Here is a 15,314-nt window from a genome sequence, read left to right as displayed (position 1 = left end):
TATCACCTCCCAGACGTATTTCATCATCAGGTTTTCTGGAATGTTTTCCTTACAGTGTTTTATTCCTGGTCATGGTCACTATTCTGCAGCAATATCTGGGCTAGCCTAGCTTGTCAACATTACAGTTTGTTCAGATCATAGAACCTTGCTACTCAAAAGTCAGTCCCCAGACCAACAGCACTTATCACCTGGGAGCCTATTAGAAACTCAGAATATCTAGCCCCACCTCTGACCTGCTGAACTACATTTTGACAAGATTGGTAGGTGTGACCCATTTGGACATTCAAGTTCTATGTTAGTAGAATTTTTTTTTCAATTCAGTGAAAATCAGCTTAAAAGTTTTTTCTTATTATTTTGCTGAGTGTGAACATTGTTATATTTTCTTGGTAATTTCAAGTTATTCGAGAGATATGTACTGTTAACACTAAGGAATAACTGTAGAGCTGAAAAGAACCTTATGTGTATAGTTTTAACTTCATTTTAAACTGTTCTAGATAGGTCAGGTGAACAGTTTAGCAACATATTTGTATTGACTTACCTGTAATTAGATTACAGGTACCTGGGTTTCCAGTTAGTCCGGCAATGTGTTAAACTAATTAAAGGAAGTAGAGGCCTGCTGTTACTCATAAATTAAAATTAATTTAGTGTACAAGATAATAGGTAAATTGCTAATAACAGAAATCAATACGATTTTTTATTTAGTATAAACATCAAGTTTAGCCTGACAGGGAAAGGACTTCCATGTGAATTGATTTTGTTAAATGACTGGAAATTAACACTCTTAAGCCCTGTCTCTGTTACATCATACTTTATAATAAAATGACCCTTGGGTCATTTTGGTAAATAGACAGCTTTCCTATTCACTGAATGCTGCTTCAGTTCCTTTCCCAACTCCAATTGGATAGCACAGTTCTGAAGTTGCAGTACCTAAACTTTACTAGTGATGCTGCTGCTAACTGAGTTAGAGCTGTGATAAAAATATAGATTTAGCTGTGCTGTACTATGCCTTCAGTGACTTATTACCCATATCCTTAGCATAGTTTTTCATGTTGTGGCTAGCAGTTTTCTCTATTGTCCTGTCTTGCTGAGTATTTCCTGTGTACCACTCCCATTGCTGTCTCTAAACCTTGTTGCTGCTTTAGCTATCACTTTTATATTGTTTTTCTCTTCACTTTTCATCCATCTTCTCTTTGCAGTTAATTTCTTGCTCCTGTGACTTACATTTTTATAACCACAACCAACCAGTTAAAAGGATTAATGAACTGATTAATGAACTGATAAATGATGGTGCAAATTGTAATATTCAGATGTTTTTCTATTTTTGTCTGGTTCAGCTTAAAATCCTCCCTTTTTTAAAATTTTGTTTCTTAATTTCTGGTATTGTAACAATTCCAGACAGTAGAAATCACTAAAAGGCTCCAGAAACCTGAAGTATTAATGATATTTATCACTAGTGTGTTCAACGCTAGTGGAGAATTAGTCAAAGAATTGTGGTTAAAAAGCTTCTTACGTTGACACTTGTAAAGTTCTAAAAAGGTGGTTCCAATTCACTTAGTAATGATTCATAGAAGTTAAAGTACATATATACGTTCAAAGGAATAATTACTGCTGTTTTTTAAAGATGTAAGTAAAACAGCCCCAGGGAGACCATAGTAACATTGCAGTAGTTGTCTCTTCCCTGAGTTTGGAATTTTATAATGTATATTATAAATTATAAATATTTTTTGTTCTGGAAAATGTATAGGCATTGACATTAGACTGAACTGTATTCAAAGACCTTATTCTGCTACCCAGTAGTGATGAGACCTTTCAAAGCCTTAATTTTCTCATCTGTAAAATAGAGATCATATCTGCCTCATATGTTCACTCTGAGGATTATGTGAAATACAGATTCATTCCTTTGGTAGTTTTTCTTTCTCTTGCTTGGGGAAGATTCTTGGCATTCCGTTTATGGAAGTTTTTTCCCATAAGTGTTAATTTATACGTTTTCAAAAGACGTTTGTTGGAATTTGCTATTTGCATTGTAGGGAATGAAAGATAAATGGAACCACTGTACACTCAGCTCTTCTTTTTGAACTTTGAAAATGCACATTTGTTCCAACATATTTGATATATTAAGGAAGAATTTAAGTGTTCCATGCATTTTGCATTTAATGTGCGATTTCATCATGGGAAACATGGAAAGCAGAAAACTGCACCCAGCTAATCCAGGCTGTTTAGAAATACACCAGGTGCACACATGTATACACCTCAGACATCTGTCAGCTACCTACCTCAGCTCTTCACGTTAGGGGGCACACTTACCCACATCTGGTGTTAACAACTTTCTGTCCAATTTCATACAATCCTTCCAACACCACGATGACTCACAAACTACAACACTTCCAACACCCACTTCCACAAGCAAGCTTTCAATTTTTTTTTAAAATAAGGTGTCATAGTATTTATATATTTCTTAAGCATTTAACATGCAAAAGTGTGCTGCCATTTTTTTATTGTTTCTGTTTTTGTGTGATGTTTTTGAGTGTTGTGTCCCATAAGCCCTGTGGTTTTTATTGTGTGATTTTGCATCATATGGCAGTTTCTGGAAATGCTTATGCTTTGTTAGAGTTGTCTACTCTCAAGGAGCTTCTAGGCCAATTCACATTATGACAGAAGGTATATAGCAAATTGTGATGCTGGACATGAGAAAACAGGGTTTGAGGTTGGGCATCACCATTTATAGATCATGGCAGCTTGACCAAGCCATGTTAGTCTGAGCCCATTTTCTCGTCTATGGCCTTTCCATCTTGTCTATGCTGTTACAGGAATCATGCTTAAAAAGATAAAGCCCAATATGTTTCTTTTCTAGTTTTTGTTTATCATAATCTCTTGAGCATTAGTTTGTAATCTGGTCATGGTATTTATTCCTTTCCTGAGATGATAATAGTATTAATTTCAACCAGTCATGAATACTAAAAATATTGCACTCTATGTAATCATAGTATATTTATTGCTAAATTAATGTGTAGATTTAATAGCATAGGCAACAAAAAATGGCAAATATTAAAATATTTTCAAAATAAAAATGATTATTATTAGTTTCAAACAAAATAATTAATGCAAGCACTTCATATCTACTGCTGTAGAAATACAGTTTGGGAATGTCTGTAGTGATAGAAAAAAGAATCACCTTTTGAACCAATTTTAAGGTGAGATTATTTTAACAATTTTCTGAACGAATGGAGGTAATTTTCGACCTCAAAGCCCATGGCTCTTTTCTCTCTACACCACAATAACAAAGTGATATAAATTATTTGTGGTTAGTTTTTTCCCTTTCCATTTTTGTTTTGTTAGATAATAATTGAATTTATTTATAAAAATTACAGGAGAACACATGAAGAGATAGATTTCGGTTTTAAAAGGCTGTCAGTATAAAACATCCAGTATTATGCTTTCAAATGAACCACTAATTCCTCAAACTGTATTTCTACGAACTAGAAACAAACCATACTTACTTGCTAACACCTTCATTCTGCAAATACTACTACATGCTAACCAGAAGCTGTGAATCAGCATGAAACACAGTTCCTTCTTATCAAGGGGCTTTCAGTCTGATGTGAAATAATAGCAGTTGTATAGTTTGGTAAGTTTTATGCAGAAACTACTGGGCAGTATTGTAGTATACTCAACCTTTACCCGTTAGGAAAGGATTCTTGGAGCTACAGTTGAACCTCGAACAACGTGGGGTTAGGGCTTATAACTTTATAGTCCTCCCTTTGTACCCTTGGTTCTGCATCTGGGGATTCAACTGCGGATCCTGTGGTACTGCAGTACGTATGTATTTATTGGAAAAAAAATTCATATTTAGGTGGACTCATGTAGTTCAAACCTGTGTTGTTCGAGGGTCAACTGTAGTTACAGTTGAGAGCTGGGTCAGAGGGATGAGGAAGGGAAGTGTTGAAGACAGAACAGTTTGTTTAAAAAAAAAAAAGTACTGAGTCAAGATTATGGCACCCTGGAGAAACTAAAAGTTTAACATGGCTAGGTCACCAATTATGAGACAAGGAAGCAGTAGAGAAATGTGTTTGGGTATGAAAAGGTCAGATTACAGGTCATGCTAAAACATTTGGACTCTAAGATCCGTGTTTTTAAACAATTATTGGTAAAGTGGATTTAAGAGAAGGGTCAGGGTTGGAGTGACAAAGCTGATAAATTTACCCTGCTCATTAAAATATACCTTTTAAATATAGAGGTTTTTTTTTTCCTAATTCTAAAAAAATCACAAGTATTAAGTTTGTTTAAATCTGTCCATATAAAAACCTCAAATAAAACTTGATACTAAATTCTCCTAAAGAATATAAAATTAAGACTTCCAAAAGTATCTCGTTGAGTGAGTGCCATTAAAAGGAAGATCCTTACTCTAATGCTGCATCATCCTCTGACGATTTAGACCCCATGACCATACCTTTCTAATTATATGATAAGGATTAAAGAAATCCATGAAACAAACATGATGCATGGTTTCGGCATTGTCTTTTTTTGTGGTAATTTAAAAATATTTTCCCATTAAAACAAACATGGACATATCAGAAGAATGCAAAACATAAAGCATGTAAGTGACAACAGAAGATTTAAAATGAAATTTCAAAGCCATTTTAGCCACTGTACTTTTAGGGCCATTTTAGGCAGTGATTCAAATTCCCATAGGAATATTGCCTGAACCGCCTAAGCTGTTCATGCTGCCGTTTTGGCTTGAGAATTCTAGAATCCCTATTCTTAAGTAATATAGAAATTTTAAATCTGAAATATCAGTTTTGTTGAGTCAAAAGACAATGTAGTTGAGCAAAGACCCCTTTAAAAAAAGTTTCAAGTCCCACAGTAAGCTTAACTATTACTTGCTAATAAGTAGTATGTTAACCATGATTTTTGTCTTTCAGCTAATTCAAGCAGATTTATACATGCAATATATTCTTGAGTTTACCACCACACTCAAAAACAGTTTGATTGAAAATTCAACATATTTTTCTTCACCATCTGTTCCTCTAAATTTGCTATCTACCTTAGCTTATCATTTTGTATACAAAAGTCATATGTGTTTGAGTTTAATGAGAATTACTTGAAATCAAGTAGACATGTAAGATATCTTTGGGAATACTGTGCTTTATGTTAGATAAATAGAACTGCCAAAACTATTTGTTAGCATTTGCTTTCTTTCTGATCACTGAATCGCTATACCTGACCTAGAACTCTAGAAGTTCCTTACCAATATATTGTCTCCCTCAAGTATGTTTTCTTTCTGTGTCTCTCTTTATTCATCATTCTTAACTGCGATGATGTATGGAGTTGATAATTTAGGTCAGATCCCACTTTAGAAACTCCAAAGACTGTCAAATTTTTTGACACATTAAATGAATTGTTATTAAACATGTAATTTAGTTTTAATTAGTTTAATAGTGTTTGACCTAAGGAGATCAAAGAACTCTCATTCATTCTGTATTTAATATATTTACTGCATAAGTATCATACCATCTTGGTCTAACTTATGGAGTAATAAATGCAAAATAATTGGCAGAATTAATCCAAATTTTGTTTTCATTTGTCACCTATTTTTGCTAAATTCTAAATGTGAACATGACATACACAGGTACTAGTATACTAATACACGAGAGTTTGATTTGTTTCTTCAAGAGTAGTTAGGATGTTGTCTTCTGTTAGGGTAGGAGAGCTTAAGTATGTGGGTCTTTGTAGATTTGTTGAAGCAAGTGATAGGAGACAATTCAGCTGATAAAACAAGACACAGAAAGCAGCAAAGTCATATGACATTTAACAGGATTTCTGAAAACGCAAACATGGTTAAGTGTGTCCTTTTCCTTTTTTGTATTCATATTCAACAATGAACACTTGTATAGAGATCTGTAGTCACAGTGTACCCTTTTCTCTCCCTGTCTTCCTTCAGGGGGGAAAAGTATTATGTGTTCTCTAAGAACCTAAATTTATACTTTTATATGCTATCATAAAGACATGATCAAAATCAATCATGGACCTAATCTAGCTTTGTTAGATTTGTAGTGCCAGAAGGAGACATACTTTTTTAATTTGTTTATACAACCAACACTAAAAGCAAACTATCCACATGGTAACCCTTCAGTCAAAGGAAGATGAAGAAAAGATCTTTTTTTTTTAATGTGATTCTTCTTGGTCCTGGTTGCTTATCTATATACCTTTTATCCCTGACACAATTTTACATTACATAACATTTCTTCTGTCCTTTGGATGTAAATCTTGTACATTTTTATCATAAGATCTTTACTTTTAGTGCATTTTTGCACTAGAGAGCCAGAACTTTCTCTTTGCTGTCTTCTATCTTTCTCCTACAGGATGATCATGAAAACATCTGTTTTCCTTTTTCAGATAATGGGGGTGGGGGGGGAGGGTTTGATAAAACTTCAGGAAATGACACACATGTTGGAGCAGTGGCAACAGGAAACACAAATCTCATGTGCTGTAGGTCTGGATTTGCAGTTGTGGTCCTGTAGTAGGTAAGAGATAGAATTTAAAGAGTATTTGATAGTAATACTTATAATGCTGAACCCTGTATATCTTTGTACATTTAATTCCTGTGGCAACACTGTAAGGTAAATATATATTATTTCCATACTAGAGAAAATGAGGCTCAGTAGATGTTACTACCAAAGTCACACAGTAAACAAAAAAGACTGAGCCCGTATTTTTTGTTTTTGTTTTTTTTTTTGTTTTTTAACATCTTTATTGGAGTATAATTGCTTTACAATGGTGTGTTACTTTCTACTGTATAACAAAGTGAATCAGCTATACATATACATATATCCCCATATCCCCTCCCTCTTGCATCTCCCTCCCACCCTCTAGGTGGTCACAAAGCACCAAGCTGATCTCCCTGTGCTATGCACCTGCTTCCCACTAGCTAGCTATTTTATATTTGGTAGTGTATATATGTCAATGCCACTCTCTCACTTCGTCCCAGCTTACCCTTCCCCCTCCCCATGTCCTCAAGTCCATTCCCTACTTCTGTGTCTTTATTCCTGCCCTGCCCCTAGGTTCTTCAGAACCTTTTTGGTTTTTTTTTTTTAGATTCCATATATATGTGTTAGCATACGGTATTTGTTTTTCCCTTTCTGACTTACTTCACTCTGTATGATAGACTCAAGGTCCATCCATACCTCACTACAAATAACTCCATTTCTTTTTATGGCTGAGTAATATTCCATTGTATATATGCACCACACCTTCTTTATCCATTCATCTGTCGATGGACACTTCGGTTGCTTCCATGTCCTGCTATTGTAAACAGTGCTGTAATCACTGTGGTACATGGCTTTTTGAATTATGGTTTTCTCAGGGTATATGCCCAGTAGTGGGATTGCTGGGTCATATGGTAGTTCTATTTTTAGTTTTTTAAGGAACCTCCATACTATTCTCCATAGTGGCTGTATCAATTTACATTCCCACCAACAGTACCAGAGGGTTCCCTTTTCTCCACACCCTCTCCAGCATTTATTGTTTCTAGATTTTTTGATGATGGTCATTCTGACTGGTGTGAGGTGGTACCTCATTGTAGTTTTGATTTGCATTTCTCTGATGATTAGTGATGTTGAGCATCCTTTCATGTGTTTGTTGGCAATCTGTATATCTTCTTTGGAGAAATGTCTATTTAGGTCTTCTGCCCATTTTTGGATTGGGTTGTTTGTTTTTTTTGTTATTGAGCTGCATGAGCTGCTTGTAAATTTTGGAGATTAATCCCTTGTCAGTTGCTTCGTTTGCAAATATTTTCTCCCATTCTGAGGGTTGTATTTTCATCTTATTTATGGTTACCTTTGCTGTGCAAAAGCTTTTAAGTTTCATTAGGTCCCATTTGTATATTTTTGTTTTTATTTCCATTTCTCTAGGAGGTGGGTCAAAAAGGATCTTGCTGTGATTTATGTCATAGAGTGATCTGCCTATGTTTTCCTCTAAGAGTTTTATAGTGTCTGGCCTTACATTTAGGTCTTTAATCCATTTTGAGTTTATTTTTGTGTATGGTGTTAGGGACTGTTCTAATTTCATTCTTATACATGAACCTGTCCAGTTTTCTCAGCACCACTTATTGAAGAGGCTGTCTTTTCTCCATTGTAAATTCTTGCCTCCTTTATCAAAGACAAGGTGACCATATGTGTGTGGGTTTATCTCTGGGCTTTCTATCCTGTTGCATTGATCTATATTTCTGTTTTTATGCCAGTACCATACTGTCTTGATTACTGTAGCTTTGTAGTATAGTCTGAAGTCCAGGAGCCTGATTCCTCCAGCTCCATTTTTCTGTCTCAAGATTGCTGTGGCTGTTCAGGGTCTTTTGTGTTTCCATATAAATTGTGAAATTTTTTGTTCTAGTTCTGTGAAAAATGCCATTGGTAGTTTGACAGGGATTGCATTCAATCTGTAGATTGCTTTGGGTAGTATACTCATTTTCACAATGTTGATTCTTCCAATCCAAGAACATGGTATATATCTCCATCTGTTGGTATCATCTTTAATTTCTTTCATCAGTGTCTTATAGTTTTCTGCATACAGGTCTTTTGTCTCCTTAAGTAGGTTTATTCCTAGGTATTTTATTCTTTTTGTTGCAATGGTAAATGAGAATATTGCCTTAATTTCTCTTTCAGATTTTTCATCATTAGTGTACAGGAATGCAAGAGTTTTCTCTGCATTAGTTTTGTATCCTGCTACTTTACCAAATTAATTGATTAGCTCTAGTAGTTTTCTGGTAGCATCTTTACGATTCTCTATGTATAGTATTATGTCATCTGCAAACAGTGACAACTTTACTTCTATTCTGATTTGGATTCCTTTTATTTCTTTTTCTACTCTGATTGCTATGGCTAAAACTTCCAAAACTATGTTGAATAATATTGATGAGAGTGGGCAACCTTGTCTTGTTACCGATCTTAGTGGAAATGGTTTCAGTTTTTCACCATTGAGAACGATGTTGGCTGTGGGTTTGTCATATACGGCCTTTATTATGTTGAGGTAAGTTCCCTCTATGCCTACCTTCTGGAGGGTTTTCATGATAAATTGTTGTTGAATTTTGTCGAAAGCTCTTTCTGCGTCTATTGAGATTATCATATGGTTTTATCCTTCAATTTGTTAATATGGTGTATCATATTGATTGATTTGCGTATATTGAAGAATCTTTGCATACCTGGGATAAACCCAAATTGATCATGGTGTATGATCCTTTTAATGTGCTGTTGAATTCTGTTTCCCAGTATTTTGTTGAGGATTTTTGCATCTATGTTCATCAGTGATATTGGTCTGTAGTTTCCTTTTTTTGTGACATCTTTGTCTGGTTTTGGTATCAGGGTGATGATGGCCTTGTAGAATGAGTTTGGGAGTGTTCCTCCCTCTGCTGTATTTTGGAAGAGTTTGAGAAGGATAGGTGTTAGCTCTTCTCTAAATGTTTGATAGAATTCTACTGTGAAGCCATCTGGTCCTAGATTTTTGTTTGTTGGAAAACTTTTAATCACTTTTTCAATTTCAGTGCTTATGACTGGTCTGTTTATATTTTCTGTTTCTTCCTGGTTCAGTCTCAGAAGGTTGTGCTTTTCTAAGAATTTGTTCATTTCTTCCGGGTTGTCCATTTTATTGGCATAGAGGTGCTTGTAGTAATCTCTCATGATCCTTTGTATTTCTGCAGTGTCAGTTGTTACTTCTCCTTTTTCGTTTCTAATTCTGTTGACTTGAGTCTTTTCCCTTTATTTCTTGATGAGTCTAGCTAATGGTTTATCAATTTTTTTTATCTTCTCAAAGAACCAGCTCTTAGTTTTATTGATCTTTGCTATTGTTTCCTTCATTTCTTTTCCATTTATTTCTGATCTGATTTTTATGATTTATTTCCTTCTGCTAACTTTGGGGTTTTTTTGTTCTTCTTTCTCTAATTGCTTTTGGTGTAAAGTTAGGTTATTTATTTGAGATTTTTCTTGTTTCTTGAGGTAGGATTATATTGCTATAAACTTCCCTCTTAGAACTGCTTTTGCTGCATCTTTGGGTCATCGTGTTTTCATTGTCATTTGTATCTAGGTATTTTCTGATTTCTTCTTTGATTTCTTCAGTGATCTCTTGGTTATTTAGTAACATATTGTTTACCCTCCATGTGTTTCTATTTTTTGCAGTCTTTTTTCTTGTAATTGATATCTAGTCTCATAACATTGTCGTTGGAAAAGATAGTTGATATGATTTCAATTTTCTTGAATTTACCAAGGCCTGATTTGTGACCCAAGATATGATCTATCCTGGAGAATGTTTCATGAGCACTTGCAAAGAAAGTGTATTCTGTTGTTTTTGGATGGAATGTCCTATAAATAGCAATTAAGTCCATCTTGTTTAATGTGTCATTTAAAGCTTGTGTTTCCTTATTTATTTCCATTTTGGTTGATCTGTCCATGGTGAAAGTGGGGTGTTAAAGTCCCCTACTATGATTGTGTTACTGTTGATTTCCCCTTTTACGGCTGCTAGCATTTGCCTTATGTATTGAGGTGCTCCTACGTTGGGTGCATAAATATTTACAATTGTTATATCTTCTTCTTGGATTGATCCCTTGATCATTATGTAGCATCCTTCTTTTTCTCTTGTAATAGTCTTTATTTTAAAGTCTGTTTTGTCTGATATGAGAATTGCTACACCAGCTTTCTTTTGTTTTTTTTTTTTTTTTTTTGGCAGTACGTGGGCCTCTCCCTGCCGTGGCCTCTCCCCTTGCGGAGCACAGGCTCCGGATGCGCAGGCTCAGCGGCCATGGCTCACAGGCCCAGCCACTCCGTGGCATGCGGGATCTTCCTGGACTGGGTCACAAACCCGTGTCCCCTGCATCGGCAGGCAGACTCCCAACCACTGCGCCACCAGGGAAGCCCTCAGCTTTCTTTTGATTTCCATTTGCATGGAATAACTTTTTCCATCCCCTCACTTTCAGTCTGTATGTGTCCCTAGGTCTGAAGTGGGTCTCTTGTAGAGAGCATATATACAGGTGTTGTGTTTGTATCCATTCAGCCAGTCTGTGTCTTTTGGTTGGAGTATTTAATCCATTTATATTTAAGGTAATTATCGCTATGTATGTACCTATTACCATTTTCTTAATTGTTTTGGGTTTGGTATTGTAGGTCTTTTCCTTCTCTGCTGTTTCCTCCCTACCTAGAGAAGTTCCTTTAGTATTTGTTGCAGAGCTGGTTTGGTGGTGCTGAAGTCTCTTAGCTTTTGCTTGTCTGTAAAGCTTTTGATTTCTCTTTTGAATCTGAATGAGATCCTTGCTAGGTAGAATAATCTTGGTTGTAGGCTCTTCCCTTTTATCACTTTAAATATTATGTTCCACTCCCTTCTGGCTTGCAGAGTTTCTGCTGAGAGATCAGCTGTTAACCTTATGGGGATTCCCTTCTATGCTATTTGTTGTTTTTCCCTTGCTGCTTTTAATATGTTTTCTTTGTATTTAATTTTTTTTTTTTTCTGTACGTGGGCTTCTCACTGTTGTGGCCCCTCCCGTTGCGGAGCACAGGCTCTGGACACACAGGCTCAGTAGCCATAGCTCATGGGCCCAGCCACTACACAGCATGTGGGATCTTCCCAGACCAGGGCACGAACCCGTGTCCCCTGCATCGGCAGGCATACTCTCAACAACTGCGCCACCAGGGAAGCCCTGTATTTAATTTTTGATAGTTCGATTAATGTGTGTCTTGGCGTGTTTCTCCTTGGATTTATCCTCTGTGGGACTCTCTGCACTTCCTGGACTTGATTGACTATTTCCTTTCTCATATTAGGGAAGTTTTCAACTATAATCTCTTAAAATATTTCCTTAATCCCTTTCTTTTCTCTTCCTCTTCTGGGACCCCTATAATTCGAATGTTGGTACGTTTAATGTTGTCCCAGAAGTCTCTGAGACTGTCCTCAATTCTTTTCATTCCTTTTTTTCTGCTCTGCAGTAGTTATTTCCACTATTTTATCTTCCAGGTCACTTATCCGTTCTTCTGCCTCAGTTATTCTGCTATTGATTCCTTCTAGAGAATTTTTCATTTCATTTATTGTGTTGTTCATCATTGTTTGTTTGCTCTTTAGTTCTTCTAGGTCCTTGTTAAACGTTTCTTGTATTTTCTCTGTTCTGTTTCCAAGATTTTGGATCAACTTTCCTGTCATTACTCTGAATTCTTTTTCCTCTTCATTTGTTAGGTCTGGTGGGTTTTTACCTTGCTCCTTCATCTGTTGTGTGTTTCTCTGTCTTCTCATTTTCCTTAACTTACTGTGTTTGGGGTCTCCTTTTCGCAGGCTGCAGGTTCATAGTTCCCGTTGTTCTTGGTGTCTGCCCCCAGTGGGTAAGGTTGCTTCAGTGGGTTGTGTAGGCTTCCTGGTGGAGGGGACTGGTGCCTGTGTTCTGGTGGATGAGGCTGGATTTTATCTTTCTGGTGGCCAGAACCATGTCTGGTGGTGTGTTTTGGGGTGTCTGTGAACTTAGTATGATTTTAGGCAGCCTCTCTGCTAATGGGTGGTTTTTTTTTTCCTATCTTGCTAGTTGTTTGGCATGCAGTGTCCAACACTGGAGCTTGCTGGTCATTGAGTGGAGCTGGGTCTTAGCATTGAGACGGAGATCTCTGGGAGAGCTCTTGCCAATTGATATTACATGCATCCGGGAGGTCTCTGGTGGTCCAATGTCCTGAACTCGGCTCTCCCACCTCAGAGGCTCAGGCCTGACACCCGGCCAGAGCACCGAGACCCTGTCAGCCACACAGCTCAGAAGAAAGGGGAGGAAAAAAAAGAAAGTTATTAAAATAAAAAATAGGGCTTCCGTGGTGGCGCAGTGGTCAAGAGTCTGCCTGCCGATGCAGGGGACATGGGTTCGTGCCCCGGTCCGGGAAGATCCCACATGCCGTGGAGAGGCTGGGTCCGTGAGCCATGGCCACTGAACCTGCATGTCCAGAACCTGTGCTCTGCAATGGGAGAGGCCACAACAGTGAGAGGCCCGCGTACCGCAAAGAAAAATAAAATAAAAAAATATTAAAATTTATAAAGTAATTAAAAAAAAGAGACAACAAAACCAGTAAACAAATCCACCAATGATAACAAGTGTTAAAAGCTATACTAAGATAAACATGAGAATCAGAAACTAGTCTGTTGCATACAGCGAACCCTAAGTCTACAGTTGCTCCCAAAGTCCACAGCCTCAATTTTGGGATGATTCATTGTCTATACAGGTATTCCACAGATGCAGGGTTTATCAAGTTGATTGTGGAGATTTAATCCACTGCTCCTGAGGCTGCTAAGAGAGATTCCCCTTTCTCTTCTTTGTTCACACAGCTCCTGGGGTTCAGCTTTGGTTTTGGCCCCACCTCTGCATGTAGGTCGCCCTCTGGCGTCTGTTCTTTGCTCAGACAGGAGGGGGTTAAAGGATAGGCTGATTCGGGGGCTCTGGCTCACTCAGGCCGGGGGGAGGGAGGGGTACAGATGCAGGGCGAGCCTGTGGAGACAGAGGCCGAGGTGACATTGCAACAGCCTGAGGTGCACTGTGTGTTCTCCCAGGAATGTTGTCCCTGGATCACGGGACCCTGGCAGTGACGAGCTGCACAGGCTCCTGTGAGGGGAGGTGTGGACAGTGACCTGTGCTTGCACACAGGATTCTTGGTGGCTGCAGTAGCAGCCGCAACTCAGGCCCATCTGTGAAGCTCGTTTAGGCGGTGTTCTGAATCTCTTCTCCTCATGCACCTGGAAACAATGGCCTCTTGCCTCTTTGGCAGGTCCAGACTTTTTCCCGGATTCCCTCCCGGCTAGCTATGGTGCACTAGGCCCCTTCAGGCTGTCTTCACGCCGCTAACCCCAGTCCTCTCCTTGCGCTCCGACCGAAGCCTGAGCCCCAGCTCCCAGCCCCCTCCCGCCCCGGCGGGTGAGCAGACAAGCCTCTCGGGCTGGTGAGTGCCAGTCGGCACCGATCCTCTGTGCGGGAATCTCTCCGCTTTCTCCTCCGCACCCCTATTGCTGCGCTCTCCTCCGCGGTTCCGAAGCTTCCCCCCTCCGCCACCTGCAGTCTCCGCCCACGAAGGGCCTTCCTAGTGTGTGGAAACCTTTCCTCCTTCACAGCTCCCTCCCAGAGGTGCAGGTCCTGTCCCTATTCTTTTGTCTCTGTTTTTTCTTTTTTCTTTGGCCCTACCCAGGTACGTGGGGAGTTTCTTGCCTTTTGGGAGGTCTGAGGTCTTCTGCCAGCGTTCAGTAGGTGTTCTGTAGGAGTTGTTCCATATGTAGATGTATTTCTGATGTATCTGTGGGGAGGAAGGTGATGTCCATGTCTTACTCCTCTGCCATCTTGCGGGTCCTCTGAGCCCATATTTTAAATACCAGTCCTTCTACTATCATCTCAGCCTACATAGTGATAACATTTTGTCATACACCTCCATAAATATGTGTAATTTGCTTTTGACACATTTATTCTTTATCCTGTCTTACTGCCTTCCCCAGGCTCTAGGGTTTAGAGCCAAGTGATGGGACAAATAAACACAAAACTAGGCTCACTTTCTGGTGGGAGTGTGTTATCAGAGACCAGGTGATGGTATTCTTTGCTCTTGAGTCTTTAAGTTGGGCATTTCTGTTTTAATTGACATCAATGTACTGAGATCTCAATCCACTCTGAGTTTCTGAATATACTGGCCTCCGTTTCCACCAAGGACCTATTCTTGCCCTGGCTTCAACATCAACAGTTCAGACCTCTGATTTCCCAGCATGTCAGCCTATACTTACTAACTAGCTCCATTCAACTTCCAACACTTCCCTGGGCTTCAGCACATTAATAGTAACTAATAATTAAGAATTGCTATGTGCAAGCTCTACACGAAGCATGTTATATAATTTCCAAAGTCGTAGAGTCTATAAGTGGTAAAGCTGGAAATCTAACTTAGGAAGTCTCTCTAGAATCTGGACTCAACTGTTGCACCCATGCTTTTTGTAACATTTGAGTCGACTAAATACACTGCTTGATTGCTGCCCAAAATGTAATTCCTCAAGTCCTTTATTGTTTGCCATATACCAATCCTCATAATTTTCTGTGCTTTCTCTTTCTGAAAAAACTTCCCACTGTTACTCTTTCTCCTTGACCTTTTCACACTGTTTGTGGAACCCTCACTCATCACTCCATGGTGAACAAAGCCCTTAGAGTGTTCACATAATGTCTTTCCCACTTCCTTAACTAAACCCTGATTCTTCTCATTTTACATATATCCCATGGGATTAGAAGGTAGGGCAAGCTTTTTTCTCTCAACTACTGCTTCTCTCCATCTACTTTCAAGTAAACATTCCTACTC

The sequence above is a fragment of the Globicephala melas genome, chromosome 1 (genome assembly GCF_963455315.2).
Source record: "Globicephala melas chromosome 1, mGloMel1.2, whole genome shotgun sequence".
Classification (NCBI taxonomy): Eukaryota; Metazoa; Chordata; class Mammalia; order Artiodactyla; family Delphinidae; genus Globicephala; species Globicephala melas.
The sequence above is the reverse complement of the archived record's forward strand: the minus strand, read 5'-3'. Positions refer to the sequence as shown.